The following is a 20,020-nucleotide window of genomic DNA, read 5'->3' as shown; positions in this document are numbered from 1 at the left end:
CCTGTAGGAGGGGGTTGGCGAATTGGATCAGGGTCCTTATACAGTACGCTCTACCAGGTATGCCACAGCCCAGCACCAGGAAGGAGAATCTCTTGGCCTAATCATATATATTTTTAAATTTAAATTTACTTAATCAATAACTGATACTCCAAGACCAAAGCACTGCTCAGCTCTAGCTATGGGTGATGCTGGGGTTTCTATCTGGGTCCTTAAAGAGTCAGGGATGAATGCCTTTTGTATAATCATTTTGCTGTCTCCTCAGCCCGTAACTTTATACAAAAAAACAGCCAAGCCAACTACATAAACTTCAAAAACATCACAATTCAGTATTTATGCACACACCTGCATCTACCAGCTCACATCCAGGAAGACTTACTCTTTTGCTTCATACTGTTGGGAACACTAATGGATCCCCACCTTTACTGCGCCAGTTAAACTGAACCTCAAACAGTGGCTGTCTGTGACCTTCCTATAAAATAAAAATGAGGAAAAATATGAGTATTTTAGAAATCAAAAACAGGGTAAGCCACTTGACCATTTCTCCATACAACATTCTTCCAAAATACAAGCCAGTATTTTATATACCATCACTTTCTGATACATAAAGAGACTTAACAGTCCAGTTAAGACATTTTAAATAAATTTATTTTATTTTATTTATTTAATATTGAATAGAGATAGAGAAAAATTGAGAGGGAAGATGAGAGAGAGACAGAGACACCTGTCTCCCCTTGCTGGTGGGGGGGACGAGGGGCTTGAACCCAGGTCCGTGCACACGGTAGCGTGTGTGCTCAGCCAGGTGCCCCACCACCTGCTCCCCCCCCCCCCGTTATGACATTTTCAAATACTGGCTGCATGGTAACATTTTATTACAAACACTTAACTCAGAGGCTTGGTGACAAGTACTTATCTAGAAAACTGCTTGAAACTTGCTTTCTATTTTCTTAAACCATCATAAGATTTTGAATCAAAATCAGTACTTTTAATGACTCTTCCTCTGTGTGCTTTCACACTCACAAGACATAAGCTCCCCCTACACCTCAGTCAGCTTCTCAGCCCTTCTGCTAAAGAATGTGGTCTTCAGGACATCAGTGGGCTTTGGGAGCTCTCCCTCCAGAGCCCTGTAGCAGCCCTATCACACCACATCAGGTATGGGAGTAGCTCCAATCTTAATTCTGGTAGCGTTTTCCAGTGTCTGCACTCTGCACATGGTCCAGGGTGGACAACTGAGCAAAAGTTCTGACTCCTCTTTACATAGCAATGCTTCTTACCAACTTCCCCAAAGTAACCTTGGTGTAATGGAGGTCTCCTATGCAAACCTAGAGGTCAAACCACTAAGGAAGTGCCCTGACATTGGCCTCTTGTGGACACTATTTTTAGTACATATCAATGTAATGCATGTCCCTGCCCTGTTGACTATGCCAGGAGGGCCATAGCAAGAGAATAAGGTCAGCAGTGATACTCCAAGGACCCAAGCACACTAAGACAAAAGATGGTACCCAAGAATGACTCTCGTTTCAATAACCCACAGCTCCAAGATGGAAAAGGAACAGATGTAGAGGAAAACAACTAAAATCACCAGTCATCCCTCCCTCTTATCGATAAAATCTACTGAGGAAGAAGTTTTCACCTCCCCCCAGGGTTATTGCTGGGGTTCAGTGTCAGCACTACTAATCCACCTCTTCCAGTGGCCTTTTTTTGTTTTCATTTTTTACCCCAGTTTGACAAGACAGAGAGAAATTGAGAGGGGAAGGGGAGATAGAGAAGGGAAGGGAGAAATATGTGCTTCACTGCTTGTGAAGTGTGCTCCTGAGGTGGGGAATGTGGACTCAAACCTGGGTCCTCGCACTTGTACTTGGAGATAATGGGCACTAAATCAGGTGTGCCACCACCAGTCTCCCCCGAGGACGTAATTACTTATGTAACCAAGTCCGTCTTCCCCAAATACTCAACAATCAAAAATGTATTACATTTATATGCTCTCCTTACACACATACTGTCACCCCCCCCAACTTCTTTTTACTTCTGCTCAGCTCTGGCTTACAGTGGTGTGGAGAGTGAACTTGAGATCTTTGGAGTCTCAGACATGACAGTCTCTTTTGCATAATTATTACGCTATCTCCCCATCCCACATTTATACCCTTTCTTTGAAAGCAATCACAAGCAAAGAACAAAACATATATGTGGGAGTTGGGCAGTAGCGCAGCGGGTTAAGCGCAGGTGGCGCTAAGCACAAGGAGCAGTGGAAGGATCCAGGTTCGAGCCCCTGGCTCCCCACCTGCACGGGAGTCACTTCACAGGTGGTGAAGCAGGTCTGCAGGTGTCTGTCTTTCTCTCCCCCTCTGGGTCCTCCCCTCCTCTCTCCATTTCTCTCTGTCCTATCCAACAACGACGGCATCAATAATAACTACAACAACAAAATAACAAAGGCAACAAAATGAATAAATAAAAAAATAAAAATTTTAAAAAACATATGTATGAACTGCACAAAAATATCTTTCAATTCATACAGACTTAAGGTTAACTAGTCAACTATTTTCAGAAACAAGTGCTACTTATATATTTTTAAGATTTTATCAAAAGAGTAACATTTCCCACAATAGTTTCCTTGAATAAAAACAGAAAAAATAGTCTTATGTGCCAAGTATTACCCATTTAAAACAAAGTAAAAAATTAAGCAATACAAAATGACTATTCATCTCAACTACAAAACAGAAAACTTGAGAATAATCTAAATTGGAATTACTCTAACCTCGACAGTTTCTCAAAGATACTTTCCACTGCAAAGTAACTGTAATGCTTAGTGTTCAGCACATACCTTGAGACTATTCACACACTTGAAGGAGTATTTACACTTCTTTGACTTCCATTTCCTTTCCCCCAGCTTTACCTTCCAGGTGCATTCATGGTAATGGTATGTGTATCGGGGCATTCTGAACTTGTATCACCTTCTACACGGACAGCATCATACTGCAAGGAATAAGTTTAGGGGGAAAAATCCACCAAGTGTGAGCACACTTTTTTAGTAGCAAATTACTTTTACTGGGTAGCTTGATATAAAAAAAAACATTTTCCAAATAAAAAGCATATCAGCTGGTGTCAGCAGGTGGTTCACCTGTGGAGTATACAGGCTATCATGTCTAAGACCCTGGGTCTGAGTCCCAGGCCACCATAGAGGACAGTTTGTGTGGTGGGGGTGGGGCTTCTGGAGTAGTGGAGATGTGCTGTGGGGTCTATCCTGTCTCTCTATCTCTCTTATCACTCACCTATCATCTAGAGAAAAGAAAAAAGTGGCAGGGTTGTTGGCATTCAGGTGGGGTGACACTAACAGGAAAGCTAATCCAACTGGTTCCCTCCCCCCCTTCTCTCTCTCTCTCAAGGGATGACACAAAGCAGGGACACCGGAAATAACTGATGTGTTCTCAAATATCCTTTATTATCAGGTGGGCATGAGTTTAAATAGAAAACCAAACTAAGGACATTATTCAAATATGTCAGAAATTACAGGTTTCTTAAAGGTCAGCTTGCCCCTATGGTATGGGGCTGGTATCACAGGAATTGATGAGATACAAGACACTTATTCACCATGACGCAAACAACTTAATTATCCAAAGGTATTTGGAAGAAACATAGGGGTTAAACCAGTAGAGAGAGACAGAGAGAAGATGGATATCAAAGGCCATATAGTTGAGAATTTCTCTTGTCTGGGGTCTGAGGTGTATGATGGAGTGTATGATAAGGTGTGTTCTCCTCTGTGATCAGAAGGTGAGGTGAACTTTGAGTAAATGAATCTTAAGGTAGGCAGCCATGTGGCCTGCGGTTAATGGAGAGGGGTAGGGAGGTTTCTGTGGGCTTGAGAGTCAAAAAGGAAGAGCTAAGTATAAGAGATGTGGTTTCTCCCCATTGCTCACCTCAGCAAGGGAGACTTACAAGTGGGTGTCTTTCCCAGACCTTAATCCAGGGATGGGGGAGCTCTCCCTAAGCTCTATCAAGCTTACACATAGCCCCACACAGGGTGGGGACAGCAGGTGGCTTACCAGGGTGCCAGCACAAGTCACCACATGGTAACATCTTGGGTGGCTGGGGGAAGTTTGACAAGTGGTGGAGTGGTGTTACAGTCTATCTCATTCTCTGTTCCTTATCCTTTATCACAAGAAGAAAAAAAGAAGAATCTGGACACTACAAACAGTAGAGTCCTCTAAGCATTAAAGTCCCAAGTGAATTCTAGAATTGGTGCCTTAACATATCAGCAAAAAATACAAAGAAAGCACCCCCAATGAGAATGATGGGAATGATACTACCTTTATGTGGCCTCATGTGTGCCAGTCACTTTAATATTCTGGCTTATTTCACCTAACTGATCTTTTGCTGGGTAGGGTTGCAGGTTTCAAACTCACTTGCACTTAACCCACTGTAATACTACCAACTCCCTATCTGTGGGAATTCTAACCTACTACCTGTATCCAGTACCAGGTTCTAATCACTGATAAAATGCAAGGACCGGCTTAAGGATCCCAGTTCACGCCCCCGGCTCCCCACCCAAAGGGGAGTCACTTTACAGGTGGTGAAGCAGGTTGGCAGGTGTCTTTCTCTCCCCCTCTGTCTTCCCTTCCTTTCTCCATTTCTCTCTCTGTCCTATCCACCAACAACGATAACAATGACAACTGCAACAATAGAACAAGGGCAATAAAAGGGAACAAATAAATAGTTTACAAAATGTAAACTCCCAATACTGAGTAAGATTGGGAACACAAGCAGGAAAGGGAAAATGATGTAAAATGCAGTCTCCAGAAAGTTCAAGGATAAATCCCACAGACAAGCCCCCACTATCTTGAATACTTTGAAAGTCAAGGCCTACCTTGCAAAGGCTGTGTCTGTGCCAGTGTATTTCAGTGATGAAGACTCTAGGGACTAGATGTGTAAGATGCAACCTTTACTCCTAACATTGGTCCAACAAAAACAAACACCACACACCCTGAGAAACTTACACCAGCCTCCTGTAACAAACCAGTTTAAGCTATGATCTTGAGGTCTGTCAGGCAGCCCCCCCTGCTCCATCCTCCATTGCTGACACCATGGCCTATTTACATAATCACTGTTTTGCCTGATCTATCTTCTTTGTACCTTGAGATCTGCCCAGCCTTCAGGGTATTAATTAATCCCACCCACGGGTTAAAACCTTCACAACATTTGCTAAAAGAGTCTCTAACATTCGCCTGCTCTTTCCTTTTCTCCATGCCCTTTCCTAGTCATTTCATTTTCTGACTTGCCACTTCCGGTTTGTGTTGTCTCTGATCAATAAAACCCATTGCTTTCCATCTCTGCCAGGAGTTCCTGGTCTCTCTTCCTCTCCTGGTCTCTCTTCTGTTAGCTAAGCAGCAGCCCAGGTTGGCTCCGGTCCAGTTCTCTCCAACCCAGAGAGCAGGTGCCCAGGAAGAAACACCTGTATCCTTAGCCTAGCAGTGGTCTATCAGAAGAGGCTTCAGAATTTAGAAGAGCAACTTTGAACACATCGTCACTTAAGACAGTTTGAGGAGCTCACTGTATAGAAACTTCACCATGAAACTGGGCTTAGTGGTAACATTCATTTCTTTCTTTTCCTTTTTATCAGAGTATGGCTCAGCACCAGCTGCTGGTGTTGCTGGGGGCTGAATTTAGAACTTTGGAGCCTCAGGCAGAAATGTGATTGTGCAGAATCATTATGCAGGTCTCCCTTGCCCTAGTAATGCCAACTTGTTATTATTATTCCATGTCTCATGACTCGCCTCAACACAGTCAGTCACTGGGCCTAGATGAGTCATCAAGGTCCATGGCAGAGCTTTAAAAATTTAGTAATAGTCATCATAATCATAATCATAACAGTAATAGATTCGACTTTGGAGGTTGGGGAGGAGGCACAGCAGGCAGGGCCCAGGCTTTGCAAACACAAGGTCGCAGGTTCCATCCCCCACTCCACGCATGCCAGGTTCCTGCTCCAGTCTCATTTAGAAAATTATCATTGTTATTTTTTTAATGTGACCACGGGTGGTGAAGGAAGGGGAAAGGAAGAAAGAGAAAGGGTGATAAATGTCTGTAAAAACTCACAAAGCCAGGAGTCCTTGCTCTGACTCCCCCGCTGCCAGTGGGATGGGAGCAGAGCACACCCAGAGCCCTGCACTCCCAGACCACACTGCACTCACATTCTTGTCCCAGGACAGGTTCAGGTTGCTGTTCCAGTTGCTGCTCAGCTTCTGCTTCTTGGAGGCAGGCATGTAGCTTCCCACCACTACCACCACTGCCACACCTCCCTCAGACATGTTCCCCTGCCGTCACCAGTGTGGCAAAGGGCTCCCAGCCTCCATGGGCGGGCGGGCTGGCGAACTCCACACTGCTGACAAAGACACGTGCCCGCCCGCACGTGTCTGGCCAGTCAACGACTGAGAGTGATCGCTGGGCTCTGAAGGCAGCGCCTTGCCTCTCCTCTCCTCACAGGACCCCTGCCCACCAGTGCTTGGACAGCAGAGGTGGGCTCTGAGGGTCTCCCCTCAACCCCAGCTCCTACGCAAACGGTGCAGGAACACTGCCCACACCTACGTGCCCAGCCGCCTGGAAGACGCTGGAGTCTGGGCCGTGGACCAGCCCACTCAGCCTTGGTGGCCCACTACACGGCTCGGCTCTGTAATCTCCGATGCAGTAGTTAAAGCCTTCACATTATGCACAGGGATGTTCACAGCCCAACTTTTAAAAACTCAGATGGGAATTGAAATGCTAGAGGAAGCCAGACTGGCCTCCCCCATCCTGTCAGTGAAAGAGTCCCTGGCAGGTGCGCAGGCGCCAGTTGAGTTCTCCAGTGGTCCAGTGGGCGCTGATCCAGGCCACGCCCCGTCGGGCCACGCCCCCTCAGGCCAGGTGGATGTGGCCTGGGATGGGTTTCTAGGCCCCACCCCATGTTCTGCTCAGGGCCGCCCAATTCAGCCCTGATGCATATTTATGAGACTGAGTGATGGGTGTCCTCCAGGCAGTGCTCCTGCTGGCTGGGTCAAGTGGATGAAGTCATTCTAGAAGTAGGAATATAAGTCTAAACTCTCAAGTGCTCTATTTTTTATTAATTTTTAAAAAGTTAGCCAGAGCACTTTTCAGCTCTGGCTTAAGGTGGTGCTGAAGGTTGAGCCAGTGACATTCGAGCCTCAGGCATGACAGATATTATTATTATTATTAACCGCCATGATGTCGCCCTGGCATATTAACAGTAGTTAAAGCATCCTGGAGCTTGATTCAGGACTGTTGGAGCAAGTACTGAGGCTCCTAGGAGAGAAAGATTCTGTTCTAATTATAGTAAGGTCAGAGATTAGGGGTCATGAGGCAGTTGGGGGACGGGGGAGTCAGGACAAACTGCCCACAGTGTGTGGCTTTGGTACAGTGATGATTTTAGCAGAAGGCACTTGGATCAGGCTATCTCAGGACTCCCAGGACTCCACATATCTGACTAAAGACAGATCCTCCAGTGGCACGGGAGGTAGTGAAGTTCATAAATCAATGACCTGGCAAGCCTGAGGTCTTTTCTGAGCAATGTTCTTGTTCTCTCTCTCATCATTAATATTTTTTTTCTTTTAAAAGCATTGGGCATGAGTAGATAGCATAGTGGCTATGCAAAGAGACTGTCATGTCTGAGGCTCCAAAGTAACAGGTTCAATTTCCCGCAAGACCCGAGCACTGCTCTGGTGTTTCTCTCTGTATATTACTATCTCAGCATTGCTCTCAAAAATAAAATAAAATAAAATACTTTAAAAAATTAATTTCTTTAAAAATTTTATTTATATCACTGACTTAATAATGATTGACAATGATTTAATAATGATTGTGGGTTTAAGAGGGTTATAATTCCACACAATTCTGAAGGCTTTTTTAAAATTTATATAATTTTACTTTATAAAATGGAAATATTGACAAGAACATAGGATAAGAAGGGGATAATCCCACACAATTCCCACCACCAGAAATCTGTATCCCACCCTCTGCCCTGATAGCTTTCCTATTCTTTACCCCTCTGGGAGTATGGACCCAGGGTCATTATGGGGTGCAGAAGGTAGGTCTGGCTTCTGTAATTGCTTCCCCGCAGAACATGGGCATTGGCAGGTTGATCCATACTCCCAGCGTGTCTCTTTCTTTCCCTAGCAGGGGAAGGGCCTGGGGAGGCAGGGCTCCATGACACCTGATGGTGTCATCTGCTCAGAGAGGTCAGGTTGGCATCATGGTATCATCTGGAACTTGGTGGCTGAAGAAGAGTTAAGATACAAAGTAGATCAAATATTTGACTAATAATGAGCCTTAAGGCAAAAATATTACAGATGAAAATTTGGGGTCTCTGTTTTAGAAAAAGCAGGTAGGCCTATTTTAGGTATATTCCAAGGGTCCCATGACCATTAGTTTTTGCCTGAGTCTGACATCTGAGATGCAGGTGGACCCAACTTCTTCTCTGGGGAGATGGTGTCATAGTTGTAAAAAGGACTGGAAATCTGGATCAGAGAAGAGAGTAGCTTCCAAATATGGGAAAAGTATATAAATATTTTTAACTACAAACCCCACCGGTTTGATCTGGAGCCCATATTCAGCACAGAAGTCTGTTGTAACGTCTGTATCCCTGTAGGTCTGAGTTCACATTCTGTGGTCACTACTAGGAACACTCTGGGCTGCATTAATTTCAGAACCCATCTTCCTCTGGTGATAGGTAGAGTAAGTTATCCAACCTTCATTTGGAGAATGGAATAATAGTCCTACCATTGTTGATCCAGCTTGATTGCAAGGTCCTCAACATAATTGTTCCACAAAGGGGTCTATTATGTTGTTCCTGATGGAGATTACCAGTGACAGTGGTGAGAGAGATCACTTAGAGGTCTAGGCCCATCATGTCTCTGTGGGAATCCCAGGACTCCCTGACTAGAGTCCCAGGTGATGGGATGTCCTGGTAGTGACTAAAGAGACAGCAGACATGCACTGGTCTCCCCAGACAAGCAAATGATGGGGTGGCTTCACTGAACACACACAGTGCTGTGAGAACAAGGATTCTGAGTTGATGTAGACACTGCACATCAAGCTGAATTGGGGCCACTCCTGCAACCCAAGGAGCTCAGCCTACCAAAATCATCGAGCCTGGCATACCCTCCTACCTATGATGGTTGTGGGCTTCACCTGCTGCACCACCTCCTCCAAGGAGCCCTTATCAGCATGATCCTGGGCAAAAGTCTCTTTCTCAGGGCTCAGATGACTCCTCCCCTGCAGGAGAGGAAGAAGGCATGTGGCTGTGGGGAACCTGGGCAAAATTGCTGCATTTGAGCCACAGAGTGTACTCTTCATACTTCTTTGCGAGACACACACACACACACACACACACTCACACACACAGAAGGAGAGCCACCACAGCACCAGAGCTTCTCCCAGTACAGTGACACCCTCCCATGTGGTGCTAGGGTTTGAATGTGATTCAAGTGCATGGCAAGGTATCTACCCTGCCCACTGAAATATATGGCTCTCAGATGCATGTGTCCATAGTTCTTAAACTTTAATTTTATTATTATCATTATTGCCAGCAGTGTCATTGTCCAGGATCAGTGGTTACATAACTCCACTACTCATGGTGGCCACTTTGTTTCCTTCCTTCCTCCCTCCTCCTTTTCTTCTCTTCTTTTTTAAAAAAAAATATTTATTTATTTTCCTTTGTGTTGCCCTTGTTATTTTTTTATTGTTGTAGTAGTTATTATTATTGTTCTTGATGTTGTCATTGTTGGATAGGACACAGAGAAATGGAGAGGAAGGCTAGACAGAATGGGGGAGAGAAAGACAAACACCTGCAGACATGCTTCACCACCTGTGAAGCAACTCCTCTGCAGGTGGTGAGCCAGGGGCTCAAAGCATTCTCTTTTCTTTTTTCTCCCTTCTTTTATAGAGACAGAGACTGAGAGAAACGGAGTAAGGAGGGACATGTTCAGCCTGTTCTACTATTTGGGAAACTTTTCCTTTGCAGGTCAGGACCAGGCACTTGAACCCAGGTTCTCACAAATGGGAACGTGTGTGTTCTACCAGGTGTGTCAACTCCTAGCCCAGGTTTTTACATTTTAAGCTCTGACCTTTGAACTGTCTCTCCTGTCCCTCTCCCCAGTTTTCTATGCTAGTGGAATCTGGGACCTGAATTCAGGCTCTGAGTGACATCTGAGGGGAATCACTCTGTGCTGCAGATGTCTCCCCTTCTCTCTACTTCCCTCTCTTTTTTCCCTATGTATTCCTCTCTATCTCTCCCTTTCTCGGCAATAAAAATGGCATTCAGGAATAGTGAAGCAGTATGGTAACCCTGGTGGCAAAATCAATCAAGCCATCAATGCAAATAAAGAGCAGGCCCTGCCCTCCTCGACCTCCTCTCTCTCCTGCCTGCCAGGCTTGCCTCCTCACAGGTGAACACCCCATCTCCAGCTGCTGTAAGACACCCCATGTCTTGCCCCCAGACCAACACATCTTGACAATGAGTCCCCTGGAGTCCACCATCCAGATCTTCTTGGTGGCCTCAGCTACAGGGACGCCTTCCTTCTCCAGGGCCATGACCAGGAGGTGAGTGATGCCCAGGGCAGCCTGGGGGTACCACACAGGACAGGCTCAGACCCAGGCAGGCAGCAGCCAGCCCTCCTCCCTCCACACCTGGGGCACGCAGGGATCCTCAAGTGAGAGAGGGTGCAAAAAGCCCATAGGTCTGGAGGTTCCTCCAAGCAGTGGCCGTGCACATGGCAAAGGAGTGCAGTGTCCAGATGAGGCATCGTGCCAGGCTGCCTCTAGGATTCTCCATTTCCTGGCAGTAGCTACCTCCCCGGCTCCTTGGAAGATGAACACATGGCTAGAGAGCTGGCTTCTGGTGACCCACAGAGTCACAAGGATCCCAGCCACCACCATGGAATCCCTCTTGGACCTGTATTCTTCCCAGCCATCCACCACAGAGTCTTTTACTTTGATGCAATATGCAATTCCATTTCAGGTTCTACTTCTTTTTTTTTTTTTTCTGATCTTGTTTTTCAACTTCTGCCTGAGAGTGAGATCATCCCATATTCACCCTTAAGTTTCTGACTTATTTCACTCAACATGATTTTTTCAAGGTCCATCCAAGATCGGCTGAAAATGGTGAAGTCACCATTTTTTAGAGCTGAGTAGTATTCCATTGTGTATATAGACCACAACTTGCTCAGCCACTCATCAGTTGTTGGATATCTGGGTTGCTTCCAGGTTTTGGCTATTAAGAATTGTGCTGCTAAGAACATATGTACACACAGATCTTTTTGGATGGATGTGTTGTGTTCCTTAGGATATATCCCAGGAGAGGAATTGCAAGATCACAGTGTAGGTCCATTTCTAGCCTTCTGAGAGTTCTCCAGACTATTCTCCACAGAGGATGGACCAACTGACATTCCCACCAGCAGTGTAAGAGGGTTCCTTTGACCCACGACCTCTCCAACATTTGCTGCTCTTACCTTTTCTAATGTATGACATTCTCACAGGAGTGAAGTGGTGTCTCATTGTCTTTATTTGCATTTCTCTGACAATCAGAGACTTGGAGGATTTTTTCATGTGTTTCTCGGCCTTTTGGATCTCTTCTGTGGTGAATATTCTGTCCAAGTCCTCCCCCCATTTTTGGATGGGGTTATTTGTTGTCTTGTTTTTGAGTCTGACAAGCTCTTTATATATGTTGGTTATTAAACTCTTATCTGATGTACGTCATGTAAGGATCTTCTCCCATTCTGTGAGGGGTCTCTTGGTTTGGGTAGTTGTTTCTTTTGCTGTGAAGAAGCTTTTTAATTTGATGTAGTCCCATAGGTTTATACTTGCCTTAGTCTTCTTTATAATTGGATTTGTTTTATTGGTGATGTCTTTAAATTTTATGCGGAAAAGAATTCTGCTAATATTTTCTTCTAAGTATCTGATAGTTTGTGGTCTAACATCCAAGTCCTTGATCCACTTGGAATTTACTTTTATATTTGGTGAAATACAGTGTTTCAGTTTCATTCTTCTGCCTATTTCAACCCATTGTTTCTAACACCATTTGTTGAAGAGACTCTGCTTTTCCCATTTAATAGTCTGATCCCCTTTGTTGAAGATTAGATGTCCATAGGTGTGGGGTCTCACTTCTGGGCTCTCAATTCTATTCCATTGGTCATGGTGTCTATTCATGTTCCAGTATCAAACAGTTTTGATGACAATGGCCCTGTAATACAATTTGAGATCTGGGAGTGTGATGCCTCCAGTTCTGTTCTTTATTCTCAAGATTGTTTTGACAATTCTATGTCTTTTCTGGTTCCAGATAAACATTTGTAGCATTTGTTCTATTCTCCTAGAAATGTGCTTGGGATCTTGATGGTGATAGCATTAAATTTGTATATGGCTCTGGGTAGTATATTCATTTTGATGATGTTACTTCTACCAACCCATGAACATGGAATATCTTTCCACTCATAAAGCCATGTATTTTGTCAAAGGCTTTCTCTTCATCTATTGATATGACCATGTGGTTTTCAGTCTTGCTTTTGTTGATGTGCTGGATCACATAGTTCATGATGAACAATCTTTTTAATATACTGCTGTATCCGGTTGGCTAGAATCTTGTTCTGTATTTTAGCATCTATGTTCATCAGAGATATTGATCTGAGGTTTTATTTTTTGTTTATGTCCCTGTCTGCTTTTGGTATCAGAGTGATGTTGACTTCATAGAAGCTGGCAGGGAGTATTCCAGTGTCTTCAATCTTCTGGAAGACTTTTACAAGTAGAGGTATTAGTTTTTCCCTGAAGGTTTTGTAGAATTCTTTTTTAAAACCATCTGGTCCAGGACTTTTATTTTTGATAACTGTTTCAATTTCATTAGCTGTGATGGGCCTGCTCATGTTATCCACTTTCTCTTTACTTAGTTTGGAAGTTGGTAGATATGTAGGAAATTGTCCATTTCTTCCAGGTTCTCTAGCTTGGTGACATATAGTTGTTCATAGAAGCCTCACATGATATGTTGAATATCTTCGGTGTCTGTTGTGATAGCTCCTCTTTCATTTATGATCTGATTTATTTGGGTCTTCTCTCTTTTTTGTTTTGTGAATCTGGCTAAAGGTTTGTTGATTTTGTTTATTCTTTTGAAGAACCAACATTTACTTTCATTGATCTTTTGTATGGTTTTCTTATTCTCAATGTTATTTATTTCTGCCCTAACTTTAGTGATTTCTGTCCTTCTCGTTGCTTTAGGGTTCCTTTGTTGTTGTTCTTCCTGGTCTTTAAGATATGCAGTCAGGCTGTTTATTTGTACTATTTCTTGTTTCCTAATGTGTGCTTGTACAACTATGAACTTCCCTCTCAGTACTGCCATATCTGTGTCCCAAATATTTTGATAGTTTGTGTCTTCATTTTCTTTGAAGTCTCGAAACATTTTGATTTTTTCCGTGATTTCCTCTTTGACTCAGAGGTTGTTAAGAAGTGTACTGTTGAGCTTCCAAATTTTGGGACTATTAGTAATCTTCTGTTGATTGTTAAGTGTTAGTTTATTTCCACTGTGGACTGAGAAGATGCTTGGGATGATTTCAATGCTCTTGAATTTGCTGATGCTGTCTTTGTGGCCTAACATATAGTCTATTCTTGAGAGTGATCCATGTGGACTTGTGTAAAATGTGTATTCCAGTTTCTTGGGATGAATGACTCTGACAATGTCCAATAGTTCTAGTTTATCTATCTCTTCATTTAGCTCCATTATGTTTTTATTGATTTTATACCTGGATGATCTGTCAAGTTGAGAGACTGAGGTGTTGAAGTCCCTTACTATGACTGTGTTGCTATGAATAAATTACTTTAGCTCTTTCAGAAGATGTTTGATGTATTTAGGTGGCTTCTCATTGGGTGCATAGATGTTAAAAATTGTGAAGTCCTCTTGATTTACTGATCCTCTAAGCATTAAGTAGTGTCCATTCCTATCTTTTTTAATCATATCTATTTTGAAGTGTATCGTTTCAGATGTGAGAATAGCTATTCCTGCCTATTTTTGTGGGCCATGGGTTTGTATGATAGTTTTCCATCCTTTCACTCTAAGTCTGTGTTTGTCTTGTTGAGTTAGGTGGGCTTCTTATAGACAGCATATTGTTGGGTTGTATTTTCTGATCCATCTTCCTACTCTATGTCTTTTAATAGGTGAATTCAGGCCATTGACATTTATTGATATCAAAGATTGAAGATATTTTAACACCATTCTTGTAGAGTTTTAGAGTGTTTTGATATATGACCTATTTATGATGGTCTGACAGTTTATAGAAGAGCTTTCAGAACTTCTTTCAGGGCAGGCTTGGTGATAGTTGATTCCTTCAACTGTTGCTTGTCTGAGAAGGTTTTGATGCCTCCATCTAGTCTGAATGACAGTCTAGCAGGATACAGTATTCTTGATTGAAAGTCTTTCTCATTGAGCCCTCAATAGATACCTTGCCATTCTCTTCTGACCTGTAGTGTTGGTGTGGAGAAGTCTGCTGCTAATCTTATGGGATGTCTTCTATAGGTGACTCTTTGTTTTTCTCTTGCCGCCTTCAGGATCCTTTATTTATCATTTTCCTTTCCATTCTAAATATGATGTGTCTTGGTGTCTTTATGTCTGGGTTAATTCTGTTTGGGACCCTCTGGGCTTCTTGAACCTTTATGCCTTTGTTTATTGTTGTTGTTGTTGTTAATATTTATTTCATTTATTCCCTTTTGTTGCCCTTATTGTTTTTTATTGTTGTAGTTATTATTGTTGTTGTTGTTGTTGGATAGGACAGAGAGAAATGGAGAGAGGAGGGGAAGACAGAGAGGAGGAGAGAGAAAGTTAGACACCTGCAGATCTGCTTCACCGCCTGTGAAGCGACTCCCCTGCAGGTGGGGAGCCGGGGCTCGAACTGGGATCCTTATGCCAGTCCTTGTGCTTTGCACCACCTGTGCTTAACCCGCTGCGCTACAGCCTGACTCCCACCTTTATGTTTTTGATGTTGTCTAGACTAGAGAAGTTTTCAGCTATTATGGCCTGAAGAATGCTTTCTTCCTTTCCCTCTCTTTCTTCCTCTGGTAAGCCAATAATGTGTATATTGTTTCCTTTGAAGTCAACCCATAGGTCTCTGTTGTTATTTTCAGCACCTCTTAATCTCTTTTTGAGATGTCTTACTTCTTTTTTAGTTGTCTCTAAATCGTCCTCAATCTTGCTAATCCTGCCTTCATTCTCATTGATTCTATTCTCTCTGCCCTCTACTGTTTTCTGCAGTTCATTTTTTTTGTTACTCTGTTTTGACACTGTTTTAGCTTGTTCAACCAGTTGAGTTCTTAGCTCAGCTATTTCAGCTTTCAGCTCTCTAATAACCTTGAGATCGTTAGTTACTGTTCTCTTCCAGAGTCTCATTTGTTGTTCCCGTGTTTCTGATTACAATTTTTTCAAACTCTTTACTCACTCCTGTGATTATTTCCTTAGCTAATGTTTGGATGCTGAAGTTGCTATTTTGTGCTTCTCCCTTTGGAGGGCTTTTAGCTGGACTCTTGTCCTGGTTTGTTTCTCCAATAGTTCTTCTTGTTGGTTTACCTATTTTATATATTATGTTATGATTTCCCTGTGTTAGTACTTTTCAAATTACTGACCACTATTTCCTGGGTTGACTTGTGTCTAAGTAAGGTAATTAAAGGGTTCACAGTGGTGGAAGTTAACAGATGTTAAATAGTATTTTAATCCTTGAGTTGGAGCTCAGTGATTTGAAAGTCTCTTTTTCTCTCTCTCTCTCTCTTTAGGCTATGGGAGCCTGAGAGTTTTTAAACTATAAGTAGGCTTCTTACCTTAATCACTGACTCCTGACCAAGAGATAAGGCAGGGTGTGGAAGAGATAGTCCAGTGGTTATGCAAAGAGACTTTCACAGTCCAACAGCTATGCCATGGAGGCATAGGTCTTCTCCTCTGTTTCCTGGTTAGATCTCTGTCCCCTGTTGTCCCTCCCTACTACTGCTCCAGATTCTGAGGGCAGTAGCAATGGAGACTTAGAATTGCACTTGGTGAGTCTCCAGGGAGTCCTCTCCTCCCTTCAGCTGTCCCCTTGTTGGTGGAACAGACTGGAGGTGGGGTCTCAACTTCTTCTTCTTCTAGCGTTTGCCCTTCTTCCGTAGCCAGTCAACAGCATCAGGTTGAGCCTGATGTAAAGTTTTGAGACCTCCTTTGAATCTGGAGAGGTGGCAGTCGTTGACTATGTGGGTCATAGTCTGTCTGGAGCCGCAGGGGCAGTTCGGGTCGTCTCTAGCTCCCCAGCGATGGAACATAGCGGTGCACTGGCCATGGCCTGTTCAATAGCGATTGAGGAGTGCCCAATCATAACGTGCTAGGTCAAAGCCAGGTTGACTCTGTTTCCAAGAGACTGGAACAGAGAAGTTCAGTGTAGGCATAGGGGACCAGACGTCAAGCGTTGGACAGGGTGGGTGAAGATATCCGCGTATATTGGCAGGTCCAGTTGAGCGTAGATGTGGGAAATGAACTTAGATGTTGCTGCATCCCGATGAATATCTGGCAGGGCGATGTTGCTAAGAACTGGCAGCCATGGAACCGGGGTGGAACAGATGGTTCCAGAAATTATCCTCATGGAGGAATATAATTTGGAATCGACCAAGTGGACATGGGGGCTACAGAACCATACTGGGGCACAGTATTCGGCAGTGGAATTGCATAATGCCAGAGATGATGATCGTAGTGCGGAAGTGCTCGCGCCCCATGAGGAGCTGGCCAGTCTTGCAATGATGTTATTCCTCGCGCCCACCTTTGCTGCAGTTTTTATGAGATGTTTGTGAAATGACAGAGTGCGATCGAGAGTAACGCCACGATAGACTGGCTGGGCTTCATGCCGGATTCTTGTACCGCCAAGCTGCACATTAAGCTTACGCAAGGCCGAGGCATGGTGTAGATGGAAAACAGATGATACCGTTTTTGCAGTGCTAGGGATTAGTTGCCATTTTTTACAGTAATCAGATATCAGAGACATGTCTTTCGTGAGTGTTTCCTCAAGGATGTCAAACTTGGATGCCTGAGTTGCACAGGAGATGTCATCGGCGTAGATGAACTTCCTTGAAGAAGTTTCTGGGAGGTCATTGATGTAAATATTAAATAGCGTAGGAGCCAGAACAGAGCCCTGGGGGAGGCCACTTGAGACAAGTCTCCATCTGCTAGACTTGTCACCCGGATGCACCCGGAATCTTCTGTTTTGGAGAAGAAACGATATAGTGTTGGCCACCCATGGAGGCAGGCATCTTGAGATCTTGACTAGGAGACCACGGTGCCAGACCATGTCATAGGCTGCTGTGAGATCAACAAAGCCAGCACCCGTCTTTAAATTCTTCTGGAATCCATTTTCAATGTAAGTTGAGAGGGCCAGGGCTTGTTTGCAGGTAGATCTTCCTGGGTGTCTCAACTGATAAACTGTAGGACTGTTACCAGCCACTTAGACTCTCCCTAGGCTCCTCTCTATCACAATCCATGTGTATTTGCACTCACCGGTGATTTGGTGGGTTCCTGTAGTCGTTCTATTCCTGTCTTGTTTAGGTCCCAGGTGGTCTCCTTTGGTATCTCTAGTTGATTCTCAGAGGAAAGGAGAGGAGAGGAGAAAAACAGATCTGCTGCAGCTGTTAGCCCCGCTTCTGGAAGTCAAAAAATAGAAGATAGATCTCTGTTAACACAGAGAGAAGCTGAAACAGGATTCTTGACATTTTGGTGCTTTATTCCTCCATGGAATGTGCAAACATTATCTAGTACTTTAGTGGCTTTGGTCCTGAGGGGCTTTTCTGGCAGGAGAAAACGAAGTCAGCTATCATGTGATAACATTAAAAAGTGCCAAGAAAACTCAGAATGAGCTGGTTACAAAGGGGTTTCTTTTTCTATTGGAATGTTTATGCCTCCAAAAATTATGACTTTTAGAACACAGCTCTTTTGTAACATGAGTTTCTGATTTATCCAAAGTAAGCTTCCCTTAAACACAAGAGCCTGTAATTGGTATGCTTCTGACCGAGTGGCACACTCAAACAGGCAAATTGTTTGCAAGTATAAATGACACAGTATGAGAGAAATACCCTACTGGCTTGGTTTTTCCAAAGAGGGCCTGGTTTACTTTTGTCCCCTCAGTCATCCTTGTTTGTGCTTTGTGCCTCAGTTTTTTTTTTTGGGGGGGGGAGATGAGACAGGTGTGCAGAGATGCTCTCAAGAAACACTGAGGCAGCAGCTTTGGAGCCAAGGTCAAACTGATTTCCTCCACACTGTGTCCCATTGCACACTGTCATTAAAGGGACAGTTGTCCATGCAGACATCTGTGAACCATCTTGAAATAATTTGTAAGTGGAGGGAGGGATCTTCCCCCTTTAATTTATTCAGACACTCAGGTGGATGGAGCTCACAGACATCCAGTGCCAAGAACTAGAGTTTTGAGGAGAACACAGTGAAGTACTTACTCAGTGAGGACAGAAGGTTATTACATGTCCCTGTCACAGGAAGCCAAAACACAAACATGGATGACTAAGGGGACAAAAACAAACCAGTCAAGAGAAACACTTGCAGTACTACTTTACTACTTGTGAAGCTTGGGACCACCGTGGGCTTGAGCCCTCTATCCTTGCACCTGTTAATGCATGTGCTCAGTTGGTGCACTACTGCCTGGCCCCAGGAAAAGTGCTCTCAAGTCAGGATGAAGTGGACCATGACCTTCATTCCCCCTTGACCTTTCACCAGGTGGGAGAGGTCAACAGGCTTCAGACTGCATTTTGCACTCAGTCCTCTCAGCTTGCCCGGGATCTCTGTGACTCGGAAGGTGTTGCTGTAAAGTGAGGCACTATCAAGCACGAGTCCCAAATTCCATCCCTGGTATGGCAGATCCCAGAGTGATGCTTTGGGTCTCTCTCTCAACTCCATAAACAAACAAACAAATGAGCCTTAAAAAGAAATAGGGTAGTCTTTAAGGAAACCTCTGAGGACATTCTAGTAAGAGAATGTGAAGGAATCCTATTTATTGCAGTGGTCTCACACAGGGAAGGGTCTAACACTGGAGCTGGGTTGACCAGTTGGTTGGTGCTGAGTTTCTTTGCTGACCAGAAAGCCTGTACATTCATTGAAGCCATTCTACAACGAGGTTTCACTCATGCCCTAGTCCAGAGCCTTTAAGAACACTTGCAGCCTCTTTTAAGAAGGTTCTCTTTTGGGACAGAGCTTTAGCCAGCTGGTGTGTGTGTGTGTGTGGGGGGGCACCTGTTTAAGAGCATTTCACAGGTCAGTGGGAGAGCAAGGCCAAGTGCCTGCATGCACGCCTTTCCTTGGGTTAGGAAATTCTCCCCACCCCCTTCTTTTTATCCCTATGGCCAGGATGGCCAGGACCAGGGAAAGAAAAGGTGAAAGGCAGATAAAAAGGAAACTCAAAAAAAAAAAAGAAAAGAAAAGAAAAGAAAAAAGGTAACTCAGGTCCATTTGTTTCCATTGCCAGGAAGCTCTGCCTTTAGCTGAAGGTTCTCAAGCTCAGGGCAATCTGTTGGAGTTGTGAAACTTCATCTGCCTCTGGTTCCAGTGGGAAATAAGACATGAGGTCTGCCAGCCCCCTGACACTCCAGTCCCTGTGCCCACACTCACAGGAGCATGTTGGGTGTTCCCTGCTTCCCAAATACAAGCTGCTCCTTCAGTATGCCAAAAAATTCCTACTCACGTGCATCTGAGACTTTATTTAGTTATATATATATATATATATATATATATATCATATTTAACAGAAGATATATATATCTTAACCCCTGATAATTGTTTCTTTTGCCCTTTATCCGTTTCACCCTAACAAAACTTTCTATTCTTTTTTAAAAAAACTATTTATTCCCTTTTGTTGCCCTTGTTTCATTGTTGTAGTTATTACTGTTGTTGTTATTGATGTCATTGTTGTTAGATAGGACAGAGAGAAATGGAGAGAGGAGGGGAAGACAAATAGGGTGAAAGACAGACACCTGCAAACCTGCTTCACCGCCTGTGAAG

At 43.8% G+C, this 20,020-nt stretch overlaps 1 non-coding gene across 1 annotated transcript; it reads right to left on the bottom strand.

Annotated features, from left to right (window-relative positions):
- Window positions 1-1,396: 1,396 nt before the first annotated feature.
- On the bottom strand, window positions 1,397-1,522 carry LOC132534196 (small nucleolar RNA SNORA3/SNORA45 family). Its single transcript, XR_009545870.1, has one exon. It is a non-coding gene; the product is annotated as a small nucleolar RNA SNORA3/SNORA45 family (small nucleolar RNA).
- Between the last annotated feature and the right edge of the window lie 18,498 nt (window positions 1,523-20,020).

The sequence above is a fragment of the Erinaceus europaeus genome, chromosome 17 (genome assembly GCF_950295315.1).
Source record: "Erinaceus europaeus chromosome 17, mEriEur2.1, whole genome shotgun sequence".
NCBI classification, from domain to species: Eukaryota; Metazoa; Chordata; class Mammalia; order Eulipotyphla; family Erinaceidae; genus Erinaceus; species Erinaceus europaeus.
Note: the sequence above shows the minus strand (reverse complement) of the source record. Positions and strands in the feature narration are given on the sequence as shown.